This window comes from Podarcis raffonei, chromosome 7 (genome assembly GCF_027172205.1).
Source record: "Podarcis raffonei isolate rPodRaf1 chromosome 7, rPodRaf1.pri, whole genome shotgun sequence".
Classification (NCBI taxonomy): domain Eukaryota; kingdom Metazoa; phylum Chordata; class Lepidosauria; order Squamata; family Lacertidae; genus Podarcis; species Podarcis raffonei.
Genome location: NC_070608.1, coordinates 37,919,050 through 37,933,683, shown reverse-complemented (window position 1 = coordinate 37,933,683; position 14,634 = coordinate 37,919,050). Strand labels below are relative to the sequence as shown.

The following is a 14,634-nucleotide window of genomic DNA, read 5'->3' as shown; positions in this document are numbered from 1 at the left end:
CTATACTACTACAGAACTTTGAGGGAAATGCAAGTATGAATAGCCTTACATAAAATTTTTTATTGCCTGCGGAATACAAAATGCCAAGGAAAAGTCCCTGTGAACAGATAACTATAATGTCTAATCTAACTCAGTGTCTTCTGACCTTAAAGTTATTTATGCACAGAGACTTCAAAATACGATGATGATGATAATAAATGTATTCAATCATGCAAATCCTCAAATTGCATTCCAGAGTGCTATAGTCCTGAATGGTCTGTACCATGCAATTGTTCATCATGTGTAGAAGACCCTAATATTAGCTACATAAGGATCTGACTGACAGCCAAGCTGTGGTGATTTAGTGCTCAGGAATTATATGGGCACAAGTATGTCAACATCTACAAGAGTTATCTAATCCTTGCTTTTAGTAACCATGAGCACTCTGCAATCCTCTATTCCTAACAGTACTGTTTTTCAAATATTAAAACTAAGCTGAGATCATAGATAGCAAGGCCAAAGAAGCTATTAAGGAAACAGATTGGAGGCTAGATATGCAACTGACAGATACTAAAGGTTTATGAGGAAAGACAAGCATAAGCATAGAAGGTACCGTAATAAGATTTACTCAGTGGTGTAGTTTGCATGTCATGGTAAAGCAAACTATGGGCTTATTGAAACCAAGTGAGCTCCTGGAGAGAAGCTCACACCTGCTTTGCTCCTCCCCAGGCCTTTTAGAGGTATGGAGTGGCATCCCAACCCAAGATCATGATGTCTCCTCAACCACGATCCCAGGTTCAGAAGACACACTAAGCTGAACCTTGACTCAGCTGTTGCACCACTCTGTGCTAAAAGGTTGGGGGAGGAGCCAGGCTCTCTTCTGGAGCCAACATGTTCATGCAGTTGCAATAAGCCACAGCTTGGGTTACAGTGATATGCAAACTAGGCCAGTTCCTCCTAACTGAACGATTGTCCGTAAAATCTTTGGTGCTTTCAAACAAACCATGTATTCTAATGAACACCTAGTTATCACCCAAATATTTAATCTGTATATAAACTTTTGAAAAACCTGATATTGTTTTAAAAACATCTATCAGTGGATAAAAAAATAAACCTACTACTTGGGGGACTGGGAATGGCAAAATGTATAGATTAGCCTAGCATGTTTTTTATTGTTTTATTGATTTCTGCACTTCACATTGTAAAAAGAAAATAATTTTGCTATTCATAATTTGTGCCAATTTCTTTCTAAACGAACTAGATAAATGATATAAGAAAAAAAATACCTCCCTTTGGGAAAAGTGGTAATAATTATCTCCAGGATGTTTTATCCACATGCTAAAACCTGGTAGTAGCAGATTCATCTGGTTATTTGGGGAGCAACCCTCTACAGACAGTAAATTCTAGATTTTTAGGCTTGGCTACCACTACACTTTAACATAAGGAAGTTCACAGACAGCAAGTTTCCTGTCCCTTCCACCCCCTTCCCTTCATGAAAAGCCTTTCTGGAAGTCATGGAAGTGGTGGTGTTCATCTGAATGCCCCTATTGTACAGCAGCCTTATCATGGCTGTATAGTCAGGACCAGAATGCAAATTTGTGTGCTCCTGTCCTCCTGAGTGAGCATCCCTAGCCTCCGAAATTTAGGGCTTGCTAAGATTGATTTTATGCCTGCATCAGCAATTTCATTAACCACACTTAGCATCAACCACATTTTATAACCATAGTTAAGACCATTTTTTATAAAGTGGCTATTGAATATGTTGGTGCAGTTGCAATACCAATAGTTAGCCCAAAACTGATAGAGGGAGCCAGACCCACCTGAGAAGGCTCAAACCTCAGGGTTCAAGTTCTCGGGAAACTGCTGATCTCTCATGTACTCATGGTTAGGCCACTGGGAAAGCCCAAAATAGTTCTAAGAGCTTTTTAACAGCAGAGAGGAAAGGGCAACTATGAAACTCACAACTGACACACTATCTGGGGGTGGGGGATTACATTTTTTGAGAAAATGGTACATTTTAATGCATCTTCCACAACAAATTGAATAACATACCCCTATTTGTTGTGCCAGATACAGATACTCTGAGGACGTCCTAAGTGAAAAAGAACTGAAGCTGTTCCAGTGACCAATTGTTGTGTCCCTTAATTAGCAACAAAAGCAAACAAGTGCAAGTCAAACTATAAATGAAAAATAAAGCACATTTAATTATTTGCCTGCCATCTTTCTAACCCTTCCTTATTGGTACCAATAATGTTTAATTAAGAAAATATGATTAAGTAGGAACTGGGAAGCAGAACATGCATTCCCAAAATTCAGTTGTGGGTCCCTATAAAAGTACTAAGCGAATGAACTGCAAAACCTAAGTGAGCACAAAAAAACAATAAACTACAAGAAGCGTTTATGGAAATACTTAATGAATTCAGAAAGAAAGCATAACATCTCATGGTGATTACTGCTTCATCATAATTCCGTAGCCTTATGGCATCTTCAAGCCCTATAAAAGAAGCTACATCTATAGTGAACTGCAATTTTATCTACCCACATAGGTTTAGTGGTAAGATTTTCAAGGATTTGTCTCAATACAGTAATGACATTGAACGAATTGTAAGGCCTTAGAAGTACCTTGGAAAAGAACTAGAACTACTGCCTTTTGCTGTCAGGAAGTTGTGAGTAGGCTCAACCATATATGTTTGTGCATGTGTGTGTAATTGCTATACTTAAAAAAAAATTGGGTGAGACTATCTCAAGACCCTACATATAGCACAATCACCTGCACCGTGGACCACAGGTAGTGGTGTGTCCAGCTGTACAGCAGGAGGGGTATGACTGAAAGAGGAAAACCAGTACGAGAAATGCTGAGCCCTTGCCCCAGCAACAGGTTTTTGTTCTTATTTTTGGCGACCAAAACCAGTCCCCCTAGCCACGTTTCATTTTGGTCTATGAGTTCAGCTACATGTAATGGATTGTGGGGCCCAAAAGCTAGGGACAATGAGTTCAGCAATCCTCTTTCACCATCTCTCTTTCACTTTAAATATACTGTGCTTTAGAGTTGCACTGAAGACCCATGTTTGAATGCTCAAGTCTACTGCTACTACATCTAACTAAGGCCTCAAGAACATTTAATTTAAGGAGTTGAAACTATGTGCTGAATAAGAAAGATCTTTATTGCTCTGGAATCTAACCACTGAATTCATTACGATGATGCAAATGCTAATAAATTAAGTGCAGCTATGTCCTCATATAAAAACAGTTTCAGCAGGCAGGATCCAAAGAGGCGTGTGCATGCATGTAAAGCACTTCCAAGAGTACCGGGGTGGGGAAGTTGATCTTCCCTTACAACTGCACCACCTTGTGCTCACTGAATTCTCTCCAGAGTGTGCCCTAACCGTTAGAAGCAGCTGGGAGGAGAGAGAGGGAAAGGAGAGGGATGCACGCAAGGAGCTTCAGTAGAAAGGGAGGATCAGTAAAGCCCTAGTGCACACGTAGAACATTGCATATGGTCCTCTGGAGCCCAGCCATTTAAATTTGGTTATGCTAGTCCTGGAATAAATTTCTGATTAAACCACTCACTGGCTTATTATTTCTAGCTATCTAGATAAGCTAATTCAATTGTGGATGTACAGGCTGAGCAATGCAGACAGGATTTTAACATTAATGTTCAAATATTACACTTCTCAAAGACCAGCTGAAAAATTTTTGAGTCACAATGCCTATTTTCAGCTTCAGTATATTATTACTTATTCATATTTGTTCTTTCACAACTATAGGATGGATGATACAGTTATTAGAAACCATTTAAAATCTACGTTAAAAAACAATACTTTTATATATTTTGTACCATTTTAAAAGGTGTTCATACTCAAAACAGATTTATGGTAGCCTCTGTTCAGTGCACACCTGGTGATGGATAACGAAGAAAAACCTTCAGATTTTGGTCTTAACCAGTTCCACTGACATGTCTAGGAGCAAACCAGAATCCAGTGCTTCCCATTTTTGCTGATCTGAAAAACAAAGAAGAAGGGGCTAGACATTAGTGAAGAGGTTGACTTCAGAAAACTAGATATCAATGGGAAAGAAAAATAGCCTGTGCTCATACTTTTTATGTTATATAACAATAATTAACAGTAATCATGATCCAGATTTTCTGCATGCAAAGAACAACATATCTTGTCTCTAGACAGGACTAGAAGACAGCAAGTCAGAAGAGGAGATAAGCTAGAAAGCTAATATAGTCTTCTCCCACCCTTGGTGCTAAAACAACAGTGTTGCCCAACAGTACACTCCTCTTTCTGGCTGGATGCAATCTTCTAGTCTTCAGCAGACTAACAGCACCAGGAGCAGTTCTGCACATAGGATCCAAGTAACTGAATGTGCCCAGAGGAAGAATGTTCTGTGAGACACTGCCATTACATGAGAACCAAGAGAGATGATAAGTCAGATGTAATCAATCTTCACTACTCTTCTTGTTTGCGTCCTCATTCCCTGTTCTGCTCCTTCCCCTTGATTCACTCACTTGTTTCCAGTCCTTTGCACATGGAATCAACATACTTTACAATGGTCAATGCATACCAGCTTACCATTACTTTTTAATTTAATGCACGTAACTGATAATGGTGAATTACAAAAGGTAAGTAATTCCATAAGCAACGGCAATACCATAAGCCAAATGACTCCAAAGATGAGAGTACAAGTGTTTTGAGTTCCACTTTGAGGTGTGGGTGCATGCATGCATATGATCTGAATGAAGAAGTATCAGTTAGAAGAATAGTTAAGCACTCTTCCCCCATCCTGTCTCTTCACCAATCATACATGTCCCTGAAGTGGGGCTTCCAGTTATGAAAAGGGATGATGGGCAGCCATTAGACGCACTTATACATAACTTGCTCCATCGTCTGCAAGTATGAATTGCAATATGGATCAAATTCAAATTCTTTTTTTAAAAAACAAGGATCCACCTTATTTCTTTAATTTTAAGTACTGTTAAACTGTTTTAATACTGTGTTTTAATTGTTGTAACCTGCCCTGGGACTTTGGGTGAAGGGCTGCTAATAAACTGTAGCAATAATAATACAAACAAAACAATTTCTCAATCCATTTACATTAGAGAGAACAAATTGAGAAGATAAACAATGTTACTTTTGATGTGTTGGACAAAGATTATCTTTAAAATGAAAAGATTACTGTATTAGTTTCAAAGGCCTATTCACATATAACACTAAGCCATGGGTTATATAGGCAAAGTGTGATTTGTTCAGCCATCTGAAGCATGCCCAGCAGACTAACTATGGTTAGACTAACAAAGTCATGGTTTGTTGTTGGCATATGAATCATGATTTGTTTTTAACTATGGTTTGTCAATATGTCTAAACCCTGCAGCCTCACCTAACCATGGTTTGTTTGACAACCCCACCTCAGACTCTCACCAAAAATGGTCATCCCACCATAGATACAATCATAAAATATAAAACTATAACATGCAATCTAAACAAGTTTTAATAGGAAGCAAGAAAAAACAGAGCAGACAATGTCTGGGAAATGTTAGAAGTACTGAAAGAAATAACTTATTTATTTCCACTGGGGATGGGCTAGGAAATTTTAGAATACAATCAAGAAAACAAATCAAAAATATAGTTACTGTTGAATTCACTATTGTTGTTTACTTTATACAAAAGAGATACTGTTCAACATTTATGCATTGATATTGTGTATGATTGACTCAAGAATAAGTTATGCACAATATCAGAGAGTATTCTCTCTTCCCACAACTTAAAATAGAATGAAAACAGCACTTATCAAAGCGAACACTTCCATTCAGACAGATGTTCCTATTCTAGTTGGTTTCATATCAAAATTGTTTAATTAGGGTGAACACATGAAGACCAAAATGTAATACTTATTCCAGTACATTTTTATTAATTATTTACAAAAAAGTTTCACACATCAAATACAATTTATATGTTCAAGTTAGCAATGTATTATTGTTAATACATTGCACATATTTAGTGTACTTAATAATAGTGATGGTAATAATAATAACAATTTTAATATTTATACCCCGCCCATCTGGTTGGGTTTCCCCACAATGCATCAAAGCCAACATTGAGATAATGGCGAAAGGTCATCAACACACACGTGTCTGTGATAAAAGTCTTGATTTTTTTTAGATTTTTGCAGGTGTAGTACTACTATCTGGCACCAGCACAGCCTGCAAAAAGCAATCTCACTGAAGCTACTATTCAGGAGACATCCCAGTCCTCTGGACAGGCTTTTCAGAGAATCATAGAATTATAGAGTTAGAAGGGACTGTGAAGGTCATTTAGTCCAACTCCTTGCAATGCAGGAATCTTTTGACCAAAAAAAGAAAAAAGAAAAAAAAGAAAAACTCTGTTTTGTGAGGTTCCTCCCACATTTGGTTATCAAGATAAAAACACAGTGCCCTTTTCTCTCTCTTAAAATGATAACATTGTAAAATGAAGTGTATAATATCAAGTTGTGATTTTATATCTAAATAATCATTTCCCTCACCCCAATGACACTTGCACTTTGTTTGGATATAACTTTTAAACTACAGGGGAATCCCCACTTTACACGGGGGTTCTGTTCCGGGACACACACAAGTGGGGATTCACCCATTCTGCCCTGCCCTTTTTTATCACCATTTTTGGCACGTGTGTCCGCAGGAGCACACATGCTGATTGTGCGCAAGTTGGGAGACATCTGTATATTACTGAAGTTGCTTCTTAATCATATATTTCAGTTTAAATTTTTTTGGACATATTTATTAAGGCATATTTCTGCAGGGTTTTTTTGTTTTGCTTTTAACAGACTGGATCAAATGCCAGTAAGTTTATAGAACCAGAAAGTTTTCCTGTTCAAAATATTACAAAACAACCCACAACACTGGGCATATAAGAGTATTAACAGACTTGTTAGATCAAATGAAGTCTAGTGCAGCTTTGTTTTCAATGGTGACTAGCCAGATGCTTCTGTTCACAATCAAGACATGAATATGATTCTATTTCCCACCTGCAAGTGTCCCTAGCATCCAGTATGGAGAGTTATACTGTCTCTGAACGTGGGTTTAGATATTATGGTTGATAAGAGGTACCTTCAATTCACAGAGCTGTGGTAGAATACTAAAAAAGATCCATGTAAAGGTGTGGTTAGGGGTAGTTTGACACGACTGGTAGGGTTTATAGCATTCCCACTTCTGAGAGGCATCAGCCATCCCTGCTTGTAAACGTGGGAATGCATCTATAATTATAAATGTGAATAAAAGTCAATGTACAACCTAAGAGCTCGTCCACTTGTTCTGTGTCTAAAAAAAATGGGGCCGTTCTGAGTGGTATTCTGCTTGTCCCGAGCGTTCTAGGCCTGGGTCTGAATGGCTATGTGTTTGCCCCCCAGCTTTCGCCTAGGAAACACACTCTTGACTGCAGAATCGGAAAAAAACAACAATCCACAGAAAACCCAATTGCAATTTGGGTTTCTCTGGGGGAAAGCAGCGGGACAAATGGAGGTGTGGATGAGACCCTAAAAGGAATCATGATATGACGTGTCATGCTTGGACGAAGGAGACCAGAATCCTAAATCAGTTCTGTAGTCTATTTAAAGAATGAAATATTGTGCCCATTTTTCGGTCAAACACACCTGACCAGATTTTTGTAAGCATGAAAGGAATCATCCTGAGGAATACCGGAGTACATATGTAATAAAAGTTTGTTAAAGCAAAAACATAAAAAATAAAAATAAAAAAAACCTTCACCCACCTTTCAAGCCAGACATGTAAATAACCACTTGCCTAGATATGTAGCAGCTCACAGGCAAGTGGGAACTCAGAACTCTTGATTTGCAGTACATCCACATCTCGTGTCTAGCCCTTTAAAAATAAAATAAAATTCCATCGCAGAGGGCTGAGGAACCTTTACACTTTCCAGGTATCAGAACCCAAAAATGCCTTTTACCAGTTCTGTCTGGTTCACCAGCTACAGCTTTTCTTGCACAGTGATAACTTAATAATAATAATTTATTACTTATACCCCTCCCATCTGGCTGGGTTTCCCCAGCTACTCTGGGCAGCTTCCAACAAAATATTAAAAATACAATAAAACATCAGACATTAAAAACTTCCCTAAAGAGGGTTGCCTTCAGATGTCTTCTAAAAGTCAGATAGTTGTTTATTTCCTTGACATCTAGTGGGAGGACGTTCCACAGGGCGAGTGCTACTACTAAGAAGGCCCTCTGCCTGGTTCCCTATAACTTCGCAGTGAGGGAACACCCAGAAGGCCCTCGGTGCTGGACCTTAGTGTCCGGGCTGAACGATGAGGTGGAGATGCTCCTTCAGGTATACTGGGCTGAGGCCATTCAGGGCTTTAAAAGTCAGCACCAACACTTTGAATTGTGATCAGAAACGTACTGGGAGCCAATTTAGGTCTTTCAGGACCGGTGTTATGTGGTCTCGGCAGCCACTGCCGTTATATGTGTTGGTAACCTAAAGGCTGGATTACTGTAATGCATTCTATATGGGGCTGCCCTTAGGGCTGCTTTGGAAGCTCCTGATTTGGAAGCCCATACAGATAGGGGTGCATGGCCGACACCGTGACACCACCGTTAAAACATTTTCACTAGCTGCCCACTTACTACTACATCATGTTCATTGATTCGCAAAGCCCTGGACAACTTGAGAGATCCAGGGTACCTTATATTTCAGCTCAATCACTGAGTTCATCTGCAAGAGCATTGTTAGTCATCTCCCAAAGTTGGTAAAGCTCACCTGACAGCAATAAGAAATTGCACTGACACAGTTCTAGAATGCTCTGCCAATAAAGATTCAGCAGACAGCTTCTATTTTATTTTAATTTTTACATTTCCACTGAAAAGCCCCCTGCTTTCTTTTGCAAATAGCACTGCCACTTTATCTTTTTTGTACCTAATGGAGACCTGGTAATTGACCACAAAAATGCAACAACATGTACGCTAAAGCTCACAACTTACACACTTAACTTTCCATACTTGGAAATTTTTTTTTGCCAAGCTTTCCATACTTGGCAAAAAAATTAAAGAATAAATACCAAGGGGGTGGATATCCAGAAAAGACTCTGGCAATGCCGCCTGTCATTGAATGTGATGTGTTCTGACTATACAGGCAGTGACCATTTTAGGCATGTCCAATATGTGTGTGACTGCGCATGTACACATCACACCAAACTCAAAGTGACCCAAAAGTCACAAAAAGGGGTAGAATGGGGAGTTTGCAGGCTTTTTCAATGGGTGTTCTGACTATACACAATTTCATGTAAGCGTGCAGTACCTTGGAACATAACCCCTGCACAGGTCACTGCCTGTATTTAAAATGTAATTGAACTTAAAGGAAAGCAATGTTGTAAATTAAGATTTATAAGCAAAAGTAATAAACTGGTTTGAGAAATATAACTGATTGATCAATAAGAATGATTGTGAGGTGCTTCAAAGCCTATTTAGTTAGCTTGTCAACTATAAAGTTTCAGCATAGCTGATCACAGATAAAAATTACCTTAACAATCTAGTGTTAGGAAATATAGGAAGTTAACATGTGAGAAACCTGCTTAGGAACTGTAGGAAAACTGAAATGCACCGGAAGGTCTGGTACGTGTGGGACATCTGTGTGCAGAATGGTGTCCCTATGGGCTAAATATTAACCACTTTAAAATGTCAATCTCTGTAGAAAAACAAATTCTGAATACAGTCAGTGCCTGTAATGCTGGGATAATATTCCATAGGTTAAAAGAATTCTAACATCAACTAGTACATTGCAACAATGAGCATGCTATATATACCTCATTCTAAATAAGTATTTGGTCGTGCCAGTTCTGGACTTCTTGCTATGCCCATGTCACCTCCTTTCTTAAGGTGCTGGGAGTAAAGGGGGAGTGTCTAGGTTTTAGATGGGTTTGGTTACTGAAGAAGCAGGCAAATTTCCTTGGGGCTAGGAATTTGGGCAGGTCTACTGTGACACTGGGTTCTTTGGGGTCTGCAACTGGTAGTGGCAACATGCTTGCCCACTGGTGGGTGGAGGGAGTCCTGCCCTTTTTGCAGTGAACATAACAATTTGTGTACCCAGATGCTCCCCCAAGTTGCTGTATGGCTAAAAGAGCGCGGCTAGAAGGGGGCCAGTTATGAGAATCATAGAGGAAGCAGCATTGTTATTTGCATGTCAGGGTCCAGCAAGGAGACCTTATAGAAGGGGACCTGATGAAGAGTGTGTGCAGCAAGTAAGCACATATCCCCAGGTTACACTTTTGGGGCAAGGTAGGTACAGTGCACTTAAGTACTCAGGATGCTGAGTCATAATGTGAGTGGAGTTCATGGGCAGAGGTGGTACAGTTCATTCAATTTCCATGGGAGAACTCTTCATGCAGACTTCAGAGCAGGGCATCTGCTACTTGCAAAGTCATATTCTTTGCAAAGTGTCACACTCCTCCATGCTTTGGGCCATCTTTCTTCCAGGGCTCACATGCTCACTTTGCCCTACTCTGCACATGCAAACCTCATGAGACTCTCAGAGGACACTGCTACCACCGGTCTACATGAAGCTGATCGTTAGATTAGAAGAGGGAAACCCACTTAAAGAATTGAAAAACTGACCCTAAAGAAGGCAATATGCTGAAAACAGAACCCTGGATGACTGCAACAGAAAGCAGAAGGGTAAGTGATAACAGAAAAGAAGTACAGAAATAAATAGTACTCAGGTGGGTGGGTGAAAAAAGAGAATGGTGGTCAATAGCATCAGAGGCTAGTTATAAATCAATAATGGGGAAAGGTGTCAAATGTCATAGGGAGCACTCACCCTCATGGCATAGCTATCTTAATTTCCCCGGCTTTACCACTGTGTGTGAAATAATTTCCTCTGATTTAGAATGCAAACTCTTGTCTCTTTGTTTTAGCACAGAGCAGAAATCTCCACTTGTCACTGCCACCAGTCTCTGTGATTACTAACTCAGATCAGGCATACCCTGGGTCAATACTTCAGACCAATTCCTATACAGAAAACCAAGATCTTTTTACATGAGATGGAATATAAAGTCAAATGACTGAACCAGCACCACACTTAAAAGTTTTATACCATTAGATACTATTACATCTTCATGATCCCAAATAATCTTTCTGACTGCTTACTGTCCCCACAGAGCTTCAGCATAAAGTAACTGGACAATATAATGCGATCTCCAGCTGTGCTTTTAGTTGGCCAACCAAATGACAAATATAGTGGTTTAGTGTGAAATTCCTTTTGATGGATGAGTTTTGGCAGGTAAGCTGTTCCATTCAATAGGCTTCCTCTCAAAAAACCCACAATGCGTTTAATTTGCAGGGGAATTGTACAGCTCTATTTTAAAAACTGGTGCACATAAAAGTGAATATGGTATCAAGCCCATATTTTCTATGGATGTGTCATCACAACTGTCAAATAATTTGCAATTAGCAGAAAGGTATGTGATTTTATTTTACCCCCGATGTTTTATACATGCCCTGCAGAATGCAAGTTCAAATACATTTTAAAAAGATACTGATGCTTACTTAATATTTGCATCCATAGTTCAGAATCAGTTATACTAGGATGGTATAGCCTTCAGTTTCAGGAAAGAGTCATGGTGCTTATACATTCACTCAAGCGTGGAAATAGATATGACACCTGATGAGCGCCATACCCCATAGTTGCTTTTGACTGGACCTAACCATTCAGGGGTCCTTTACCTTAATTCCATACTACGTAAGTGCTACACTTTCCTACAGTCTCATATTGTGCTTACATACAGATCAGTATTTATGCATCCACATTTCCCCTTGATCTGTGAGCAGACTAGATCTGCAGGTCAAAGTAACCTAATGAACTAATCCAGAGGCTGAAAATCAACTAAAATTATGGCAGCTGCTATCCTATATACCCCGGGCTCTCACTTTTTCACACAAGCACAATACCACATTAAAATAATGTGGTATAAGTTTATTGAAAGAAGCTTGTGGGAGTTAGATTTTAAGAACTCCTAAAATGTACATGTGTGCTAATAATCTAAAAAGGAGTACCACAGATAATACAGAAAACTGCAGTGCTTTTCTTTCAGAAGACTCAATAACAGTGCCAGGAGAATTGTCAAAAGTGGTATTTCATTCAACTTGTAATTTTAATTAGATAATCCTCACAAGTTATACTATTGCTAGGGAAGTGGCAAAGAAGTCTTAAAAGTTTAGAAATTCATGCCAATAACATCCAAACTTAGGACTGAACTTAACTAACAGTTCCTACTTTTAAAAACATTGGGTGGAATGCAGCTAGTGTCTCAGCAGAGGCATCCTTTAATGGTTTAATTAAAGCAAGAAACTGCTAGGAGCTCCAAAAGGTTCTCTCCAATCTGGAAGAATGGGAATTAAAATGGCAAGTGCAATTCAGTTTAAGTGTAAGGTGATACAAAATTCCTAACTTATATATGCTAATGACATCTGAATTGGTGGCAACTGATCAGGAATGAGACTTTGGAATGAAGTTGCCAAACCAGTGTTCAGTAGTTATGAAAAAGGGTGAATTCCACCTTGGAGATAATTAGGAAAGGGACTGCTAATATCACAGTCTATGGTACAACTACACTTGGAATACTATATACAGTTCACCTCAAAAAAGATATTGTAGAGTTGGAAAGGTTACAGATAGGAGCAGCCAAAATGATCAAGGATCTAGAACTACTAACAAAAGGTATAAAGGTGAGTAAATGGGGACATAATAGAAGTATACAGATTTATGTATGATGTGGAGAAAGCGGACAGGGAGAAATACCCTCTCTTTCATAGTATCTAAGGCCATCCAATGAAGGTGAATGTTAGAAGATTCAGGACAGATGAAACAATGCATGCACTTCTTCACACAGTGCACAAGATGCAGTGATGTCTTTTAAATATTAAGCAAATTCATGGAGTATCAACAGCTACTAGCCCTGATGGCTATATACTGCCTCCAGAGGCAGAGGAAACATGCCCTGAATACCTGTTGGTAGGGAGCTTAAGTGGTGAGTCCTACTGCACTCAGGTCATGCTTTCAGGCTTCCCTTGGCATCTCATTGACCACTACAAGAACAGGATGTTGGATCTGATATGCCTCAGGTCTCTTACATTCTTCTATTTAATCACTATTGGTATTATCAGACTAAGTCACAGTCGGAGTAGAGCTATTGAAAACAACTGACTTTAGTTATGATGAACTTAAATCCATTGATTTCAACAGGTCTATTTTAAATATGACTTATTCTTATATCCCCTATTTCTCAAAACTTACAAATACACATGGGAAGCAATACCACTTACCATTCCATAAGCAATCCTGAGACCTCAGATCATTTCAGCTCCTCCTTTTCTGGAACTGCTTCCATCCCAGCCAGGTTGGGTTTTAATTTAAGTTTTTTTGTGGGGAGGGGGAACTCTTAAGATGAAGGCGTCTTTCGGTTTGCTTTTTTACCCTCTTTCTCATCCCCCTTCTGTGCTACATTTTTAAGACTGTAAGCCTGAATTTTTTTTATTGATCTGTAAGCTCTTTTGGCTGAATATCTGGTTTTAAAGATGCTTTAAATAAGAAATAAATATTAGAGAACAACACTAGGGAGGATGACAACCAGCAGCTATCCAGGCACAAAGCATGGCAAGCATCAGATGTTGACAACACCACCCTCAATGAAGGAATTATGGGAAGTAATGCACAAAGTATTGCCATAAATAAGTTGACTGTAATTTGTTTATTGAGCTAACTACAGTATCTACAGTAGATACTTCTGTAAGATGTTATGGTGCCTACATGCCAAACAAGGTATCTGGTCTGCAAGGTCCTTTGGTACCCCAAACTACTATCACACTATCTTTCCATCACCCACCTAGAGATTTATAAACATCACTAGTCAAAGAGTAAATCTACATTTCACCACTCCCCACCCCCATCCCATTGTTGTTACTTTTCAAGGTAAGTGGTGAACTGTAAGCAATAAGAAAAAACTTGGCTTTTGTTAACATGCCCACATTTGTTGTAGCCTTTAAAAAAACAGCAAAGTGGTACCCAGTCATAAATAAAAATAAAGCCATCTAAAAAAAAAGAGAGATTTTAAAATAAACAGAACTAGGCAAGATTCCATACAAAATCAAGGATACATAGCAGTTTTCAGACATCAGTAAACACTCTCAATAAAAATTTAGCCCACCAAGAGAAATCTAACAGAGATGAGGACAGGTATACCTTAGCTGGCAAAGTGTTCCACTACGTGGGCATCACTGTGGAGAAGGTGCAGCCTCATGCCCTTGCAGCACTCACATCTGTAAAAGACAGGGCATGGAGGTGCTTTTAGCACTTGCTATTCATACCAGCAAGTTCCAAGTGTGCATTTTGCTTAAATGGTACAAGCTTATCAAAGCAACAAAATAGGCAACTGTCTTGGCAGCTGTTTTAGAAGCCTGAGCATATGCTTAGTTGGCAGACACTATTTTGAAGGTTATGTTAATCACAGACTTTTGTAATCAAGTACCAACCCCAGTCAGATACTAGCCCACAAAATGTTTAAATATTATCAGATTGCAAACTAATAGAACCATTTGAACATTCTGTGAGCTAGTTTATTTCATTATTGAGAGGTCAGTGGCAAACATTAT

At 39.0% G+C, this 14,634-nt stretch overlaps 1 protein-coding gene across 22 annotated transcripts in view; it reads right to left on the bottom strand.

Annotated features, from left to right (window-relative positions):
- Window positions 1–14,634, bottom strand: part of PLAG1 (PLAG1 zinc finger) — a 29,863-nt gene that overhangs the window by 3,059 nt on the left and 12,170 nt on the right. For 7 of the 22 annotated variants that reach the window (XM_053396092.1, XM_053396100.1, XM_053396099.1 and 4 more), the window contains 3 exons: window positions 14,225–14,301; window positions 7,749–7,858; window positions 3,818–3,980 (listed from right to left, as the gene is read on the bottom strand). The gene's annotated coding sequence lies outside the window, so the exon portion shown is untranslated. Of the gene's footprint in view, window positions 1–3,817; window positions 3,981–7,748; window positions 7,859–13,308; window positions 13,564–14,224; window positions 14,302–14,634 lie in introns of all 22 variants that reach the window. The other 15 variants (XM_053396107.1, XM_053396108.1, XM_053396109.1 and 12 more) reach the window with 6 other exon arrangements.